This window comes from Prionailurus viverrinus, chromosome B1 (genome assembly GCF_022837055.1).
Source record: "Prionailurus viverrinus isolate Anna chromosome B1, UM_Priviv_1.0, whole genome shotgun sequence".
Taxonomy (NCBI): domain Eukaryota; kingdom Metazoa; phylum Chordata; class Mammalia; order Carnivora; family Felidae; genus Prionailurus; species Prionailurus viverrinus.
Genome location: NC_062564.1, coordinates 56,796,998 through 56,818,853, shown reverse-complemented (window position 1 = coordinate 56,818,853; position 21,856 = coordinate 56,796,998).

Here is a 21,856-nt window from a genome sequence, read left to right as displayed (position 1 = left end):
AAAAATTACCAACTAACCTAGAATTCCTTATTCTGCAAAATTATACTTTGAAAGTGTAGGAGAAACAAGATTTTTCTCAAATAAAAATTGAGGAAAACTTTTTCCAGTAGGCCACACTTGCAATAAATTTTAAAAGAAGTTCTTAGAGAAGATAAATGACAGGTCAGATATTCAGATCTCCATAAAAAAAGGAAGAGCATTAGATAAAGAAAAAGAAAAGGTAAAATAAAACTTCTACTTCTATTATTCTTAATTGATCTAACAAATAACAATTTGTTCAAAATAATAATAGCAACATGTATTTGATTCTGTAGGCTTATTTAGATAGATGTATGTATATATTTATGCTTATGCATGCTTATGTATAAATAAAATGAAAGGCAGCAAAGATAAAAGGTACAGAAGGAGGGATTAGGATAATTTGTTATTATAAGGTATTCACACTACCTTAAGTGGTATAATGGTATTTGAATGTGGACTTGTATCAAAAAGAATACTACAAACTCTAGGAAACTAAAGAGAAAACTTAAAAACATAATGTTATACACTAAGAAAGTAGAGAAAATAAAATCATATAAAATGTTCAGTTAAAACCACTACAGGCAGAAAAAGTGGAAGACAAAAATAAAACAAGGAACAAGGGCAACAAATAGAAAACAGTAATAAATATGGTAGATATCTATCCACTACTTCAATAATTACTTTAAATGTTGGTGGTCTAAATGTACAAATTGAAAGAGATTTCCGGAATGAATAAAAAATATGACCAAGCCACATGTTGTTTATACGAAACTCACTTTAAATATAAAGACAAGTATGGATTATGGGTAAAGGGATGAAGAGAGATATACCATGCTAAAACTCATTACAGTAAGCAGAAATAGCTATGATAATTTCAGACAGGGCAAAACTTTAGAGGAAGTAAAATTATCAGGATAATAAGGCATTGTGATTACATAATAATAAAGTGGTCAGTTCTCCAAGAAAACAATGATTCTTAATGTGTATGTGGCTAACCACAGAGCATCCAACTATGTGAGGAAAAACTGATAGAATTACAAGGAGTAATAGATGAATCCACAAGTATAATTGGGAATTTAATCATCCCTCTCTCAGAAATGGGCAGATTAAGCAGGCAAAAACTCTGTAAGAACATGACTAAACTCAACAACACCATCAGTCAACTGGATGAAATGGACATCTATAAAATAATCCATACAACAGCAGAATAGATATTCTTCTAAAGTTCACATGGAATATTTGCCAAGATAGACCACATTTTGAGCCATAAAATACATCTTAAATTTTTTAAAAGAATAGAAACCTAATATTGACTGCTCTTAGACCCACAGTGGAATTAAACTAGAAATCAATAACAGAAATATAGATTGAAAATTCCAGCAGACTTAGAAATTACACAACATACTGTAACATAACACATGGGTCCTCTCCATAGTTTGGCTATTGTTGATAATATTGCTATAAACATTGGTGTGCATGTACCCCTTCAAAACTGTATTTTTGTATCCTTTGGGTAAATATAAATTGTGCAATTTCTGGATAGTAGGGCAGTTCTATTTTTAGTTTAATGAATGAATAAAGGTATATATATATATATATATATATATGTAAAATGAAATCTTGTCATTTTCAACGACATGGATGGAGCTAGAATGTATTATGCTGAGCAAAATAATTCAATCAGAGGAAGACAAATATCATATGATTTCACTCATATGTGGAATTTAAGAAACAAAACAGATGAACATATGGGAAGGGAGGGAAACAGAAGAGAGAGGGAAAAAAGCACAAGAGACACTTAATGATAGACAACAAACTGAGGGCTGATGGAGGGACATGGGTGGGAGATGGGCCAAATGGGTGATGGGTATTAAGGAGGGCACTTGTTGGGATGAGCACTAGGGTGCCAACGTAAGTGATGAAACAGTACATTCTATTTCTGAAACCAATATCGCATTGTATGTTAAATAACTAATATTTAAATTTAAAAAATAAAAATAAAATAACACATGGGTCAAAGAAGGATTTTTAAGAGAAAAAAATATTTTGAACTAAATGAAATGAGAAAATCAAAATCTGTGCAATGAAGCAAAAGGGCATAGTGAGAAATTTAGATCATTGAATGATTATATTAGGAAAGAAAAAAAAAAAAAAGAGGGATGTCCGTGGCTAAGTCTGTTAAATGGTGGAATCTTGATTTTTGGCTTAGGTCATGATCTCACGGCTCATGAGATTAAGCCCTGTGTTGGACTCTGTGCTGACAGCATGGAGACTGTTTGGGACGCTCTCTCTCCCTCTTTCTGCCCCTCCCCCATTTGCAAGGTCTTTCTTAAATAAATAAACTTAAAAAAAAAGAAAATGATTTAAAATAAATTTTCTAGTTTCCATCTTAGGAAACTAGAAAAAGAAGACAAATAAAATACAAAGTAAGCAGAATAAGATAAATAATAAGGGCAGAAGTTAATGAAATTGAAAACAGAGAATAAATAGAAAAATCAATGACACCAAAAGCTGTTTCTCTGAAAAGAGTTTTTAAAAAATAAATAAGCCTCTAGTTGGGCTAATTATGAAAAAAAGGAAAAGGACAAAAATTATTAATATCAGAAATGAAAAGGGAGACATCACTACTGAGATTATGGGCATTAAAATGATAGTAAAGGAATATCTGGAATAACTCTGTGCCCACAAATTTGATGACGTAGATGTTATGGATGAATTCCTTGGAAAATACAGTCTGCAAAATTCACATGAGAAGAAATAGACAATGTGAATAGGCCTATATCTATTAAATAAATTGAATCAATAATTAATAACCCTCCATTCAAGGGTTTGAACCCCGTATTGGGCTCAGTGCTGACAGCTCAGGGCCTAGAGTCTGCTTCAGATTCTGTGTCTCCCTCTCTCTGCTCCTTCCCCGTTTGTGCGCTCAATCTCTATGTCTCTCTCTCTCTCTCGCTAGCTCGCTCTTTCTCTTTCTCTCCCTCAAAAATAAATAAACATTAAAAAAAATAAAAGACTATAGACCACAACCAGATGGGATTTATCCCAGGTATTCAAGGCGGAGTTATCATTCAGAAATCAGTTAATGTAATCCAATACATCAATATGCTAAAGAAAATAAAAGAATGTATCAATAGATGCAGAAAAAGCATGTGACAAAATCCTACATACATTCATGAAAAAAAAAAAACCTCTCAGTAAAGTAGGCAAAGAGAAGAAATTCTTCAATTTGATAAAACCTACAAAGATTTCTGTATGTTGATTTTATATCCTGAAACTTTATTGAATTCATTGATTCTCTCTAACAGTTTTGTGGTGGGGGGTTAGGATATTCTACATATAAGAAAATATCATCTGCAAAGACAGTTTTACTTCTTTTCCAACTTGGATGCTTTTAATTTCTTTTTCTTGCCCAATTGCTCTGTCTAGGGCTTCCACTACTATGTTGAATAGCAGTGGTAAAGTGGGTACACTTGTCTTTTTCCTGATCATAGAGGAAAAGCTTGCACCATTTACCCTTGAGTATGCTGTGAACTGTGGGATTGTCACATATGGTCCTTAAAGTATGTTCTCTCTATACCAAATTTGTTGAGAGTTTTTACCATGAAAAGATGTTGCATTTTGTCAAGTGATTTTCCTGCATCTATTGAGATAATCTTATGATTTTAGTCTTTTATCCAATTAATGTGGTGTGTCATATTTATTGATTTGCATATGTTGAACGATCCTTTCATCCCAGGTATAAATCCAACATGATTGTGGTATGTGAATCTGTTTAATGTGCTGTTCAATTTGGTGTGTTAATATTTTATTGAGAATTTTTGTGTCTATATGCATCAAGGATATCAGCCTATAGTTTTCTTTTTTGTAGTTCCCTTACCAGTTTTGATACCAGGGTAATCCTGACTTTGTAAAATGAATTTGGGACTATTTCCTCCTCTTCAATTTTTTGGAAGAGTTTGAGGAAGATTGGCATTAATTCTTGTTTAAGTATTTGAAATAATTCATCAGTGAACCCCCCTGGTCCTGGCTTTTCTTTGATGAGAAATTTTGATTACTAGTTCAGTTGTTCACTCATTAAGTTTTCCTGTGTCTTCATGATTCAGTCTTAGTAGGTTGTATATTTCTAGAAATTTATCCATGTCTTTTAGGTTATCCAATTTATTGGTGCCTAACTGTTCATAATGATCTTTTATATTTCTAGGACATCAGTTTAATACCTCCTCTTTCATTTATGATTTTATTTATTTGAGTCTTCTCTTTTTTTTCTTAGTTAAGCTAAAGGTTTGTCAAGTTTATTTATCTTTCCCCCCAAAATAGTTATTAATTTTCTTGATCTTTTATATTCTTTTGCTAGTCTCCATTTCATTTATTTCCTCTCTGATCTTTGTCATTTCTTTCCTTCTGCTAACTTTTGGACTTAGCTTGTTCTCTTTTTTTCCTAGTTGCTTGAAGTAAAGAAAAGACAGAGGAGGGGTGCCTGGGTGGCGCAGTCGGTTAAGCGTCCGACTTCAGCCAGGTCACGATCTCGTGGTCCGTGAGTTCGAGCCCCGCGTCGGGCTCTGAGCTGATGGCTCAGAGCCTGGAGCCTGTTTCCGATTCTGTGTCTCCCTCTCTCTCTGCCCCTCCCCTGTTCATGCTCTGTCTCTCTCTGTCCCCCAAAAAATAAATAAATGTTGAAAAAAAAAGAAATATAAATCAAAACCACAATGAGACAACTGCCTCACATCTGTTAGAATGACTATTATCAAAAAGATAAGGGAACAAATAGTGAGGATGTGAAGAGAAAGGAACATTTGTGTACTGTTGGTGGAAATGTAAATTGTTACAGCCCAATGGAAAACAATTGCTTTCTTTTTTTAAGTTTATTTATTTATTTTGAGAGAAAGAATGAGAGAGTGTGAATGGGAGAGGGACAAATAGAGAGAGAGAGAGAGAGAGAGAGAGAGAGAGAGAGAATCCCAAGCAGGCTCCATGCACTAACCCAGAGCCCAAAGCAGCACTTGATCCCATGACCAGGAGATCATGACCTAAGTCAAAATCATCAATCAGATGCTCAACTGATTGAGCCACCCAGGCACCCTGAAAGCAATTACATTCTCTGGTGTTTACCTAAAGGAAATGAAAACTTAGGTCCACATAAAATCTGCACATGGAAATTTATAGCAGATGTTTTTCATAAGTGGCAAAACTTGGAAGCAACCAAGATGTTCTTCAGTAGATAAATGAATAAATCAGCTGTGGTACCTCCAAACAATGTGATATTAGTTAGTACTAAAAGGAAGTGAGCTATCAAAGCATGAAAAAACATGGAGGAAACTTAAATTTATGTTATCAAGTGATGGAAACCAATCTGAAAAAAAACTATATACTATATGAGTATAACTATATGACAATCTGGAAAAAGCAAAACAATGGAGACAGTAAAAAGATAAGTGTTGACATGGATTGAAGGGAGGAAGGGATGAAGGAGTGGAGCGTAGAGATTTTTAGGGCATTGAAAATAATCTGTATGATATAATAACTGTGGATACAGGCTGTTATACATTATTTCAGATCCATAGAATGTACCATACCAAAAGTAAACTCTAATGTAAACTAGGATTTTAGATCATAATGATGTGTCAATGTAAGTTCAATTATAACAAATACACCTTCCAGTGGAAGATGATAACAAGGAAGGTTTTACATGTTTAGGGACAAGGAGTAGATGGGAATTACCTGTACTGTCTATTCCATATTGCAGTAAACCTAAAACTGATCTAAAAAAATAAAGTTTATTTTTAAAAAAGTGACTTCATTTAGTGCCAAAATCTTTGAACATTAGTGTCTATAAATTACCTTCTTTGTCTTTCAACATTGTTTATACTTTCAGGTTTTGAGAATCCATTCTGTATAGGATACTTACAGGAACCCAGAGAGGACAGCTATACTATAAGCTACTGAGACAGGCAGCTAGAATATTTGTATTTGCAGAGGGGATAAACTAACACGAAATGTAGAAATTGATTACTTTGACACTGAAGCTAATAGTAGGTAATATTTATAAAGGGCTTATTGTACCTCACCACTATTTTAAACAGGATATCTACCTATCTATCTATCTAGAGAGAGAGAGAGAGGTAGAGAGAGAAACTTATTTGAACTTTGTAACACCTTAGGAGGTAGGTATGAGGAATTCTCAAAGGTGCAGTAGTTTTAAATTTTATTTAACTTAATCCATTTCTCAAACAAGTTTTGAAGGAACATTAATATTTATGTTTATTAAATATTTTTTTATAAAAAAGTTGACTCTAAATTTGTCAGAATAAGCCAAAAAATATAAAAATGAGACATCAAAACACAAAATATATGGATCACATGTGAGGGAACTATGATAAAAAGCTAAGTGGCTCATCTTCGGCCTAATTACATGTGCCTTATATATTATTTTTCAAACTTTCAAATCATTGCTTTTTCCCTTGTATGCTCCATATACTTCTTCAAAGTTTTAGGGTAGAAATTTATCTCGTAACAGTGCTTATTTATCTATATACAATACAACTTAGATTTACTCACTTGAATAAATTGTAGACAAGTATTTTGACTTTTATTATGCAAAATGCAGTCGTATTATCCAGAAATCTCGGGTTGCTGAAAGAATCAAACACCCATATTTGCAAACAATCAAGTCACTTTCTAAGTAGAAAACAAGTGTGTCTTGAAGAGTTCTTCACTATCTAAACACCTTCTATGAAAGTGAAGATATTTGTTTTTCTCAAGACTGATTTTCTTAAATTTCTCTCCAATAGCTACACCTGTAAAATCAGCAGAGTCTGACTTCACATTCAGTGCAAGGGATAAACTTACTTGGAGGTTTGGGAATTTCTTAGACTAGTTTGCTCTTGGCCTTGAAAGTATGGCACCCATAGACTGATATTTCAAACTGAAAAATAAGTAAATAAAAAATAGAAACCTGGGTCACCTAGGTGGCTCCACCAGTTCGGCATCCAACTCTTGATGTCAGCTCAAGTCATGATCTCCCAGTTGGTGAGATGAAGTCCCAGGTGGGGCTCTGTGCTGACAGTGCGAAGCCCGCTTGGGATTCTCTGTCTCCCTCCCTCCCTCTCTCTCAATCTCTCAAAATAAGTAAATAAACATTTTTTTAAAGAGCTTTTAAAAAAAACCCACCAGTTTTATGCTAGGTTACTTTTAAAAGCAAGTTAAACCTAAGTACTGTTTGCTGGGGGGGGGGGGGGGAGGCGCGGAGAATCAGAACAGTTTTCAACAGTTTAAATAAGTCTGATAAAAAGAAGGTGAAGGAGCAGGAGATGAAGGAAACTTCATGAACTTTTATGGGCGAATGATTATTGCGACTACTTTGGTAATAATATCCCAGGAAGTATCTTACAAACGTAACATGTAGTTAAACTACAGCTGTGTTTTGCTTAAATATGGTGAGACTTGGTATTTCTCAGTTGAAGGCACATGTCTCCTATTATTAGTTAATAATAAATTATTAGTTAATAATAAAGTTAATTTGGGTTCATTTTCTTATATTGAAGAGTCATTTGCTGTCTTTTTCTGTGATTCTTGTAATTTCATTTTGCCCCATTTTTACACCAGGTTTGTGTATTTTTTCCTCTCATTTCCTCATATAACATGCTGCTCCATTTTCTGTGACATGACCTTCTACTGTCTACAATTGGTTTGTTTTTTTTCTCATTACCTTCACTTTTATTAACTTGTTTTCCATGGAATTTATGAAAATTTTGGCTTATCATTAATTTTATTTTAGCTTATATTTTAATACTTCATTTTAGAAAGTATTTTTCAACTTCCTGGCTATAAAAAATAATATATGCTTTTTTTACAATTTATTATTTTATTTTTTATATTTATATTTCTTATACACTTTTCATTTAGTCTTGTATATGATATGAGGATTGAATACAATTCTATTTTTATCCAAAAATGGGTGTCTAGTTTTCCCTAGTAGGATATTACAGTTCATTTTTTCCTACTGATGTGAGATGTTGCTTTTATTATAACCATTAATATACATGTGGATTCTCTTTTTATTTTCTATTCCATTGCATTATATATTTATGAACCAACACTTAATTGTGTTTTAGTTATAAAGGCTCTTTAATGTTTTCCTAGTTTAGTACCTGACTTCCATGACATCTGCTTTTAGAATCAAGTGGTATATAGCTTTAAGGAAAACATATTGGTATTTTTATTGAAGTAATATTAGATTTGTAAATTACTTCCAGGGCATTGTCATCTATATAGGTATCCCTTGCTTTTCAAAAGTTCATGTTATGCTTGGCTATTTGCTTTTACAGAAGACTTAACATTAGTACCTGTTTTTGCTAACCAAAAGAAATGTGAAAAGGATTTTGCTTTTACAAAAACGGAGGTGGGGATGGCGGAAGCAAAAATAGTGTTCAGTGTTTGTTTTGCAGGGAGCCATTGTAATGGTAGTGGGCACGCTGCCAGCGACAGTGGCCCTGCTAAGCTCCTTCCCTTGGAGCTACACTCAGCATCTCAGCATTAAGCCACCATGGCTTTGAACTGTGTCTGAGAACATCTGTGCTTTATCTCAGTTTATTTTGTGCATCTGTTTGCAATATGTGTCTTAAGGTATCAGAAAATTCTAAGAGACATTAATTTTTTGCTGTGGGAATGTTCAAAAAATTTCCATATAAATGGATGGTAATTGTTTCTTCACTTTATGCCATATCAACTTATGAAGTTTCATAAGAACCCTCCACTTTTGGATAGTGGGGGAAATCTGTATATTATTGAGACTTCATAGAATAGAACATGGTACGGCTTTCCATTTTTTCAAGTTCACTTTTATGTCTTATTTTTAGTTGAGTAAATTTGGCATGTAACATTGTTTAAGTTTAAGGTATACAACATGTTATTTTGATACATTTACATGTTGTAAAATGAGTGCCTGTGTAACAGTATCAATCACATTATCTAATTTTAGTATAATTGTCTATACTCATTATAGCATATATTAGATCTCTATGGCTTATTTACTATTTATTTCAAGTTTATATCCTTAAACACCACCACTCTTTTCCTCCCCTCTGCATCCCCTGGAACCACCATTTTACTCTTTTTTATAGGTTTAACTTCGTAGATTTCACATATAAGTGAATCATGCAGTACTTGGCTTTCTCTATCTGACTTATTTCACATAGCATAATGTGTTTAAGCTGCATCACTGTTGACTCAAATGGGAAGATATTTTCCTTTGTTGTGGCTGAGTAAGATTCCATTGTGTATTTGTACTGCATCTTTATTTAAATTTTTTACTGTTGATTTATTTTTGAGAGAGCCAGAGTGTGAGTGGGGGAGGGGCAGAGAGAGAGGGAGACACAGATCTGAAGCAGGCTCCAGTTTCTGAGCTGTCAGCACAAAGCCTGACGTGGGGCTTGAACTCACAAAATGTGAGATCATGATGTGAGCCGAAGTCAGATAATTAACTGACTGAGCCACCCAGGTGCCCCTTTTTATCCATTCATTTGTTGATGAACTTATGGGTTGTTTCCATATCATGGCTATTGTGAACAATATTGCCATGAACATGGGTGTGGATATATCTTATTGAAATCCTGTTTTCATTCCCTTTGGATACATATGCAGGAGTGGAATTGCTTGATCATGTGGTAGATCTATTTTTTTTTTTAATTTTGAGGAAACTCCATATTGTTTTGCACACTGGTTAGACCAATTTACATTCCTACCAACAATGTATAAGGATTCCCTTTGTACCACATCCTCTCCAGCACCTGTTGTTCCTTGTCTATTTAATGATAACCATTCTAACTGATGTAAAGTGCAATTTCTCCATAGAGGAAATTAAGGTGGCCAATGGACACAAGAAAAAGTGTTTGATACCACTAATCATCAAGGAAATACAAATCAAAAACACTTTTGTGTCTTTGACAATCTTAATATTTTCTTTATGTAGATTTTTGAAATATCTTGTTAAGGATTGTGGGTGTTTAATGCTTTTATTTCTCTTATAAATGAGCTATTCTCCTCCAGTATATTTTCTAACCAGCTCTTGTCTCCATGTATGAGACCTTTCGTCTTGCAAATTAATTTTATAAATTTCTATTAAGTGCATTTTTTATTTCAGCAGGAGTTTGTTCATTTACCTTGTGTTTTGTGACACGAATATATCATTCATAAATAGATATTTTATTTCCATCATTCAAAATCTTCTTCAAATAATTGCTTCTTCTAATTCCATAGGCTAATGTTGGGAAATGCTCCTCTATTGCTCTCTGTCTCTCTCTCTCTCTCCCTCTCTCTCCCTCTCTCAGGTTCCTATACATCTTACTGGTTATAGCACAGGTAGAGAGCCCTGACTCATTACTATTTGAGCCTTTCTTCAGGGTTATGTTGCAGCAAGCAACCTTGAGGATAAGATAATAATGCCTTTCTCCAGGAAAAGCATTGCTTGCTTACCATTTACGATAAAGCAGTAGATTCCCTAAGCATACCCACTACATGAAAAGCATCTCTGTGATCCAGGCTGCACACTGCCCTCCCATCGCAGGAAAGCGGAATGGATGCAAACATAATATCATGCAGTCTGCTGTGATAAAGTCCTTTGTCTTTGATGCGGAAGCTGTGTGTCTTGGCAGACTAACTTATTAGCTTGTAAGTAGCATAAAATCAAATATCAGACTCAATAGCTAATACATCAATACAGTCTTAAATACTGGTTGTAGCAGAGAAAATTTTATTTCACTACTTTTAGTTAGAGTGCCTCATTAAATATAATGTTAACTCGTATGTTGATACACGCAAATTAATGATATGATGGAATTATCCATTTTCTTGAATGTTTTTGCTAGGAATGTGTATTGAATTATGCTAGTTACCTTTTCAGTATTTGTGGCATTAATAATAAATTCCAGTAAATTAGAACAATCAACATAATAAATTATATTGAGTTATTTCCTAACATAGAAGCACTTTTACATTTCTAAAATATATTCCTCTCCGTATAAAGCACATTTTTTAAATGTGCTCTTGGATTCTGTTTGATAATATTTTAACATTATCACAAAAATATTTATGAAGGAAATTGGCCTTTAGTTTTATTTTTGGCACAAACTTCATCAGGCTTCAGTATCTTTGAATTCAGAAAAATCACTTTTTATAATGCATAAAAATATTTCATCTCCTTTACAGATCATAGTGACTACAAAGCAGATACAATTTACTTCCCATATTATGACTGAAATGATAATAAGAGTTTGAAATATGTTTATTGTAACTGTTACATCCCAAGTTCAAGATGTTCTATTAAAAAGGCAAACCAGACCTCCCTTTGTAATTGTTGGAAAAAAGTAATTTTTAGGGTTACCTTTAAGGTCACTGTAATATTTAGGATGATATAATTTGAAAGAATTGTGCCTGTGGGTGGAAAATGAGTCTTTGACATAAGACTCTGTACCAGTTAAACCAAGATGCAAGTTACCCCAGACCCTTCTGTCAGAGCTACAGTGGGATTCTGGTAATCCTTGCACTATCCTAGCTTTTGAGCTTCTTGACTTCCTTTCCCTTAATATCTTTTCCTACTCCTTACTTCACCAACTGTTTAACCCACATTCACATTCGTCTTAGAACCCTATCATTACTGAAATCCACATTGGACTCATGTTTGTCTCTGCTCTCTGTCTTCCACTTTGTATCCTTTGAGCACAATTCCAAGATAGCTTCAGTCTCTTAGGTCCTACAGTGAAATTAATCCTACCATGGTTTTTCTTGGGCTCTCATGCCCTCATTTATTTTCTCCCACTTTACCTTCCACGACCCACTCCTTTGCTTCCTTCGCCTTTTTAAATAATAGCTGACAATGTCATCCCACCTTGGGGTAGATCCAACTTTGTAGTTACTTTATACCTCACCTGAACTGCTTGATGTAGCTACAGTGAACAAACAAACAAACAAACAAACAAGAAAAAACAGAATGATACTGAGAGGTCTCTTTTCAACTTCATGGTTACTTACCTTAATTAGGTTTTTAATGCTGCCTCACCATCCTACTTCATTTCCTTAGTTATTTTACCTCCCAACTTTCCTAGGTGACCTTTTCGTGCCTTGTTTTTACTAACACCCAGCCTCCCCCATCTCCCTTCCTTACTCTCAGTCAATGCCCTATATTCTTGTTTTGTTGACAAAAGAAAAAGAATTTTCAAATTTTCAATGGAGTTAGATTCACCTAACTCCATCCATGACTACTTTGTCTTTCTCTTTGTTATTGTGGATGAACAGGCTGTAGACCACACACAGGTGCAGCCTCTCTTTTCCCTTGTGAACCACCTATCATCAATTTTGTTGCTTCTATAGTTCTGCATTCTCTCCTTTCTTATCAGTCTCTTCCTTTATTCATGATTTTTCTTATCATAATATAAATATGTTGTAATAGCTCATTTATTAAAAAAAATAGATTCAATATCCCCCTCCAGCTAGTCTCTCCTTTATCATTAACAGCAGCATTATTTAAATTAATTTTCTATACTCACTGTTTGAAATAATTTTCTTTCCCTTGTCTCATTAACATATTCAAAACAAGCTATCGTCCCCACCAATGCACCAGAACAAGCTCATCACTGAAAATCATTTTGCTAAATTGAATCTTATGTGCCCTATCCATAATATTTGACAGTTTTGATCATTCCATTCTTCCAGAAGCATTTCTTAGCTTGCCTTTCAGGGCACTCCTGCATTTTGGCTTTACTTCTACCATACTGGCTACTACTTCTCAGTTTTCTTTGTTGACTCCTTCTCATCTCAGTGATTAACAAGCTTCAGTTGCCCTCCCTGGGCTCAGTACTTGGACTCTTCTCCCTCTAAACTTGCATCCTTGCTGATGTCATTTAACATCTTTGCTTTAAATATCAACTATCTACTGATGACTGCTTTATCAGTCAAGGTGCCATTAGGGATAAATCAAAGATACCTAACTCCAGTGAGTTATGAGATGACAGATTCTCCTACCGACTGCTCCTTTAGTCTTCCCAATCACAATGAATGATAATTCTATCCTTTCCATCGCCCAGACCAAAATATGTGGGATATTCACTTATTCTTCTCATTCTCTCACTTCTCATATTCCAAGCAGGAACATATTGTGTCATCTCCACCTTCACAGTCTATTCGGTTTAAAGCACATCTCTTCCCCTCCACCGCTACCACCATGGAACAAACCACTGTGGTCACTTGACTGGATCATTGGGTACTTTACTGATTACTCTCCCCTGTCCTCCTACCATTAATTCTCCACACTGTAGTGATCTTTTGAGAATATAAATCAGATAATGCCATACTATGCCCAAAAAATTTTAATAGATTTCCATTTCTCTTCTAAAATGTCCTTGTATTAGTAAGCAAGTACAAATTTCATCATATTTCATTTATCCCTCTATTTGCTTCTTTTATGTGAGTTTACGTTTTCAAGTATCATTAATATTGATTTACAGAAATATACCTCATTTGTTTCTAACTATGGTAAATATTTTTTGAATATACTCCATTATATTTATCCATGTTTACAGTAAGGTTTCTGTTTTTTCCCATCAAAAATTGTCAGTTGGTTAATATCTCCATGTATTGAGGTATAAATATGAAAGTTTCTTTTTAATACTGCTAAGCACTACTCTTATTTGTCATAGAACAAACCCTCTGTTTTCCATCCCTTCATGAAATGTCCCGCAGATTTCACAACTTTCCAGTGAGTTCAAACTCATCTGGGCAATATAAAGCTTTATCCCCATATCCAGTTCAAAGCTGGAAGTGTATCTGTTTACCCTTGGTACCATATCAAGCACACACAGACTTCGCGATGGGGTTTCTCAGCTGTGATGAGCCTCACTGCTTGCAGCATCCCCCTGGACCATTCTTAGCATCATCCTCCTGGGACTTGAGGACAGGGGAACCAATGCACACATAAAAGTCCCTTTCCTCGGACCCAAGAATCCTGTGTGTTCTGCCAGCAGCCTAATTTATTAGGTTGTAAACAAATAAAATTTCAAACCCTTACAATTCTTGACAGATTTTGGCAACAAAGATGGCATGCTGTTCGACATATGGCTTTTTGGAATAGATGGAAAAGCACCATTTGTGGGCTTGGCTAGGGGATGAGAGAAGACTTCCTAGAACTCTCTAGCAAAATCTTTACCCAAGTGATGGACAAGGGAAAGGACAAAGGGAACCTTACTGTCCTACCTGTCAAGGAGTGTGTAGAGGCTGAGGGGCAAGAGATAGGACCAAAACGAGCTGTGGGAATGATGTTCAGATGCTGCTTACTCTTCTCCAATAGGAGCAAGAGAGGTCAAGGAGTAACCAAAGGTAATCTAGGGCTTTGGGCGAACCAAAAACACAAGAAATTCATTTGATTAAGCCATGAATGGTGGTTCCAAGCTTCCTGAATATAAAAGGAATAAGTATGGCTTTCTGGAACAGATTTTTTCCCCTCCATGCCCCCTGATCACTCCCTCCCCATCTTCCCCGTCTTTAGCCATGTTTTGTTCAAGATCCATTCAATTGAAAGTAACCAAAACTCTGGAAATAGCTGAGTTTATTGACTCAATTGGACAAATTATATGAAAGGTGAGATTAAATACATTATCACAAATAACTGGAACCAGATTCTGATGCCTTTAGAATTCTCTTTTTATTATATCTCCTGTCCATTTTCTCCCCTGGATAATAGCTTTGTTCTTTCACAGCAGTTGCGGCCATGGTTACAAACTCTTTGTTTCACACAACTAAAATTTTACAATGAGAACAAAATCAGACTTTTTAAATTCTGGACTGAGGGTGAAAAGTTTCAAGGCAGAATGCTCATCAATCTAATTTGTATTTAAGTCTTACTTATTGGATGAATCACCTTCATAAGGGAGATGAAATATTACAAGCATCACAGTTTTAGTCTCACACCCAACTTTATGATCCAAGGAAAGACAATAAACCATAGTAGGATAGAAATAAGAAAGTAAAATAGGAAAAAATAGGAAAATATTTTGTTTGTTGAACATACAAAATCAGTAAATATTAACTGGACGTACCTGTACTCATACAGGATATTTATAATACTTAATAGTTTTTTTTCTAAACAATATTTTTGGTACAATTTTAATTTTTAAAAATAGAATAATCTATAAACTGAAGAAATATATTTATGAAAGAGTAATTAAAATATAGACAGTAAATTTTAACAAGTTAAACTTATAGAATTACTCTGAAATATTAATAGTTGTTCACATTTAGGGGCGCCTGGGTGGCGCAGTCGGTTAAGCGTCCGACTTCAGCCAGGTCACGATCTCGCGGTCCGGGAGTTCGAGCCCCGCGTCAGGCTCTGGGCTGATGGCTCAGATCCTGGAGCCTGTTTCCGATTCTGTGTCTCCCTCTCTCTCTGCCGCTCCTCCATTCATGCTCTGTCTCTCTCTGTCCCAAAAATAAATAAACGTTGAAAAAAAAATTTTTAAAAAAATAGTTGTTCACATTTAAATACCAGGAAGTTTTTTTATAAATGCTTTCTTCTTCAAAACTGAAAGCCAAACATATATTGAAGATGAAATTATATAGCTCCTCTTTTATAATGATCTGATCTTTCTCTTAGTCTAAAGATGCAAATATCAACATTCAGTTACCTAAATACAGCTATGTATCTAGCCTTTGAAAACTTAAATGATGAGAGTATCTCCATATTAAAAAAAAAAAGCTACTTTGTATCTGAAGGGCAAATCATGGATATTTTTCTTGAGTATTAATTGTCATTTTTCTAAGGAAAATAATAAAAAGGCCATGATCAGATAAATCTTTCACTAGTGGTATCAAATATTATGTTCTTTCTCTATACCAAAAGGCCACTATACTAAATGCCATAATATTTGTAACATCTTGGCCACCAGTGTACTCTTAGGCTTTAGATATATTAATGTATATCTTTTGGAGCAGTGATTCGATAAAATGTCTAATTATTTAACCAGCGCACATATCACTTTTTCCTTCTTTAATATAGAAAATCCAGTGTGAAAAGCCATCAGTTTTCTTTTCATAAAACCCAGTAAAACTATAGAATTAACAATTAAAGATATGACACAGTGTGTATACACACACACTCAAAAATCCATAAAATTAAGAGAATTCAGACTGAAGAAATACTAAACAATTTCAACCTTTTAAGTATAGGCATATGTTGCCATATGCCAATTCAAAAGAATGTTTGTCAATTTGAGCTAATGTAGTAGAGGCCAGTGAGGCAGAGTAGAATAGTCTAATGCAGAATATGAATAAGAATTCTGTGAAAGAGAATTATCTTTTCAACCACATGTCTGGCAGTCATGTATTCCATAGACTGTGACAAAATTCATTAGAATTGATACCGGAAGAGAAGGAAAATCTATTATTTGCCCTAATATAAAAAGACATGAAATTGAAAGGGCATAGTATAATAGCCCTTCTAATTTTAATATTTTACAAATACCTATAACCTCAGTACAGTTTAGTATTTGTCAATTACACACACACACACACACACACACACACACACACTGAGCTTACATTAGATTTCCAGTCCACTGTTTTCTTTCATCCATACGATTTTTCTGGGATAATCACATCTAAACAAATATTTTTCTGTTATGAGTGTGCTTATCTCTATCTATCTATCTATCTATCTATCTATCATCTAGGAAGAGATAAATATATCTTTTCTGACAAAAGCAATACCCTGGAAGATGATGTGAAATTCTGGAATCTTGAAAAGAGAGCTGCTAATATAGACATTAAATAATCAATATGCTTTTTCCATTTCGGGCATATTATTTTCCTTAATACAATTATTTTCCTATATTAACTCATCTGAAAAAAGATACTGTAGTCATTTCTAGGGTTTAGTGTTGTGGCATACACCTTGTGTATTTTCCTATGCACGGACTGCACTGTTAACTGAAATAAATAAGCTCTGAAGTAGGATTTACTTCATCAAAACACATTGTCCTCAGTTTCAGGTAGGAAAATATATATATATTAGAGTTCTGTGTCTTTACCCCAATGGGAAAAGTTGTTAAAACTGACCTTTGGGTATGCACAGTGGCATTTAGATTATTATATTAAGATAAAAATGAATTATAATTTCAGGTGTATTATGGGACTCTGACCTTTTTCTATATTAGTAATGTAATAGTTTCAGAAAAGAAAAATAATAGCTGTCTTAAGCTTATAAATGACTATCCAATATAAGATGTCAATTGCTAGCTCATTCTCTTTTCACCTGGGAGTACAGATTGTAACAGAGTATTTATTGATCTAACAGAAAGAATAGATGTAAGTACATCAAATAGCTACTTGCCATTCCACATACCTTGGGAAACTGGAAAGAAGGAGCATCTATAGTGGTGCATCTAATACCTGGAACCCTGGCTATGTACACTGCATTGGCTTTTTATTAAATCAGTTAATTATGATGCATTTGTCCAAGCACAGTGACACAAAATTAATAGGTCTCTTCCTTAGTAATTTGCAGAACTAAACAGGATTCTTTATATGCCATTCGGAAATCATTAGCTATTTATTTTAAGGAAATGTAATCCCAACCAAAAAGAAGAAAGAAAGAAAGAAAGAAAGAAAGAAAGAAAGAAGAAAAGAGAAGAAAAAAGAAGAGAAGAGAAGAAACGAAAAGAAAAAAGAAAAGAAAAAAGAAAAGAAAAGAAAACAAGAAAAAGAAAACATTCCCATTGCCATAACATATATAAGTCCTGAACAGGAGACCTCTTTATTGAGAATAGAGCATTCTTAGTAGAGGATTGTTAGAGACTAAGAGCGGGAGTTTCCTCTATGTATCCTTGCTTCCTAATTCCTAGAGATTCTGCTACCACAAGAGGATTCTTCAGCTCTCTCCCCTAGAACAATTTTCTGATGTGCTTCATGGGTGCTGCATCGGTCTGTTCCTGATATGGTGTTTATCAAAGGTTTGCAGGAGCCCAATAAAGTAACACTTCTATAAGTTCTCTAAGTTATAACACTATTGGAAAAAAACTAAATATAATGATGTAAGAAAAATGCACTTATTTATTTACTTATTTATTTCTGTTAAATTTAAGAATGGGGGATGCAGCTGTTATTACTACACTGTAGAGTCAGGGTTCTATCATCCCATGCATATGTCCTTCATATAGGCTAGCATCCAAAAGGAAGAAAGGAAGTGACCAACATAACCAAGATTTGCATGCTCACTTCTCCTTCCAAAGGCACCAATTTGATGGAAGAAGGGTTTAGAAGACAGAAAGGGCAGGCGTGCTAAGCTAGATGATCTCCCTCTATGGGGAAAAGCAATGGGGGGAATTCTTCCTCCTGACCCTAAAGACAGCAGTCCATTCTTCTCTTCCCTCCATACTACTTTGTGAAATACTCACACTTAGACCCATGTTTTTGCCTATTATCTATATGTTTATAGTTCTTAAATTATTGCTCTCATGATTGGCTTTCCACTATGAGTTTCAAATTCATTTATTTAAATGGCAGTATGATAACTTTGCTTGAATTTTTCCATGGATATCTCAAACTAAACACTTTCAGAATGACTATCCTCATCCATCCTTAAAATATTTATTTGATCTCCTTCTAACTCCTCCTACTCTTTGTCCCCCAATCTTGAATTTTACTTCCCCCAACTTCCCACACTCTATAAAAGAGTCCTTCGTGTTTCCCTGGAGTGGAGCAATAGATAAAATATAGATGTAAACATTTCACTTCCTTCTTAGATTTTTTCCCTATTACATAGTATGAAACCTAAATGTGTAGCATATTTTCACAGACTGCCCAATACCTTCTACCTATTTTCCTATTTTCTTATATTTATCTTCTTATCTCTGAGTCAGGATGGTTTTAGATGAAAGAAAATCTCTTTAAAAGTGATCTAACATTGAGCCCTTTCTTACCTGACAAGCAGGTAGGTCAGATGTTGGTTAAATCATGGTTTCTATACTATTAAGAAGGTTGTACATTCCTCCCGTATTCCACTCTGACAACCTCAAAAAGTTGGTTTGCCTTCTTAGGTTAACCTGTCAAGTTCCTAAGTAGCTTTGGCATCACATGACGATGTATTAACAGAGTCACAAACAAGGCTCATTTTTTTTTTCTTCCAGAAGCACAGCAGAATAAAAATAACCACCACAAAATAGAAAATGTGTTTTCCATCATGAGTTGGTCACTAACTAGTTGATCTTGAACAATAAAATTTACCTTCTTGAAGCTTTTTTTTTTTGGCATCAAGTGGATAAAACCAAAGAAATTACATTAACCAGAATAACTATATTTAGCAATATGGCTACTTTAATTATGGTTTAATTTTCAAACACACACACACACACACACACACACACACACACTCTCATTTTAAAATCTACTTTCCTCTGAAATCTTAGTATTTTGATAAATTTACATTTTACATGCTTTCATTTTTTTTCTATGGTGTTTCTCAGTTTAGGATAGATCCTCCCTACACAGTTCCTCCCAACACAGTTTCCCCCCTACCAGTTTAGACACTAGTACAATTGCCTATTCAGATCATCTCAAATACCGGGTGAAATTCCCAGCTCCCAGCCAAGCCCAGTGGAAAATAACTTTCATCTAGTTCAATCCATTGTTATTTAAATCATTGCTATTTCCTTAGGTGGATCTGACCCATAGGTGGACTGAAAATCTCTCATCCACATAGTACACGCAGGCAGGACATCCAGTACTTCATACTACTCACACCACCTTCCTTGGAGTTGCTACATGCTCCTGAATACATTGCAAAAAAGCTTTTTCTCCTGAACATAATTTATTCCCACAGTGCCTGCCACTTAGAAGGTGATAATTTTGCCAAATGATGCCTAAGAGTTTAGATCTCAAAATGGCAAGAGAAACATTTTTTAAAATCACTGATTGGGGTACGGTGGGGTGGGTAAGTAGAGGACAGCGTTCTGCCTTGCCCTGATTCTCCACTGATCCAGCTGGACCTTTCTTCTCACTTTCAGGAAGTTGGGCTTATTTATAGCCATAATATGATGGTTTCCAGATTGTTCTTCCTAATTCAATTTCATCAACCTGATATTACTGAAAGATCCTCACAATTCTGGTGCTGATTTTTTCCTTCTAAATCTCAGTTTTCTATATCATTATGAATTTTGAACATTTGACATCTTTATAGGTATTTTAGTGGAGAGTCTGAAGAAGCTGCCAAGAAGATGTCATTTTCAATGTGCACAATTCTAATTTAACATTAACATGCTTTACTCAGGCCAAAGTAACATATTCTGTTAGATTAATACCCATGCCAGCTTATTTTGATGGATAAATGTATTATGCATGCAAAGGCAGTTTTAATCTATAAAAATGCTATACATTTTATTGATATATTGAGGGGAATTTCTTTAAGACCTGGAAAAAAACCCCTGAGTCCAATGGTTTGAGGGATAATAATGATGGTAATTGTAATGGTAGAACATGGGAACCAGCATTTAAAATTATGCTGCGTTTTGTAAAATTGCACATGACAAAATCAAAAGAAAAACAATAAAAATACTTTAGTACAGACACTATAATACACATGGATAAAATTAAAGGCCCTCTTTCATATGCCTTGTGGGATGCTACAATACGCCGTGGGAAATTCCTATTTCTCAAAATAGTACACCTTGGGTGAGAGGTTGCCATGACAGCACATAGGGCAGCAGGCAACTAATTGTTCTCTCACTACAAAGATTTCACATGGCTTTCTCATCTTTCACTTAAAAACTAGGCTTCTCCCTTGCACAGGGGCTAATTCTTTGTTCAATTGCATTAGCACTCTAAATCCAGGGAGGAAATGGTCTACTAACTGGATCCACAAACACAATTGGATGGGATCCAAATGACATCCACAGAGCTCAGTCACAAACTGTGGGGAAAGTGACCAAAATTGGCACTTAACAATCTTGATGAAAATGTACTTGGAGTATTTTCCTCACATATTCAAATACCCACAAACACAGAGAAATTTCATTTGGAACATATGGAAATGTATGCAGTATTTTTGTCTCAAAAAATCAATTTAGACATCTCAAGTTATTTTCAATCTAAGCTGCTGCTTATGTGTCACTGTAAGCACACCTGAAGTTGTACACATATCTCCTCTTCCTACTCTTTTCCATTTAGTACATTTGATCTCTGTCCTTTTTAATTTTTATTTTTCAATGTTTTTTATGAAACAAAAAGGTAGCATTTCCTTTTTCCCAGCTTTATAGAGGTATAATTGACAAATAAAAATTATATACATTTAACGTGTATAATGTGATGGTTTGATATGTATATACATTGTAATGATTACCATTATCAAGTTAACATATCCATCACCTCATATAGTTTGTGTGTGTGTGTGTGTGTGTGTGTGTTTATGTTTTTGTATGTGTGTTAAGAACACTTGAGGGGCATCTGGGTGGCTCAGGTTATGATCCTGGGGTTGTGGGGTCCCTCTCTGCACTGAGCATGGAGTATGCTTAAGATACTCTCTCTCTACCTCTGTCCCTCTCCTCCACTTGTGCTCTCTCTCTCTCTCTCTGTCTCTCTAAAATAAAATAAAAAAAATTAACACTTAAGATATACTCTCTTAGCAACTTTCAGATATTATTATTATTATTAATTATTATTATTCCAGGTATTATCGTTACTATTATCTACAGTCACCATGTCATACATTTGGTCTCCAGAACTTATTCATCTTATAACTGAAAGTTTGTACACTTTGATCAATATCTCTCTTCCCTTCCCCAACCTCATAGCCCCTACT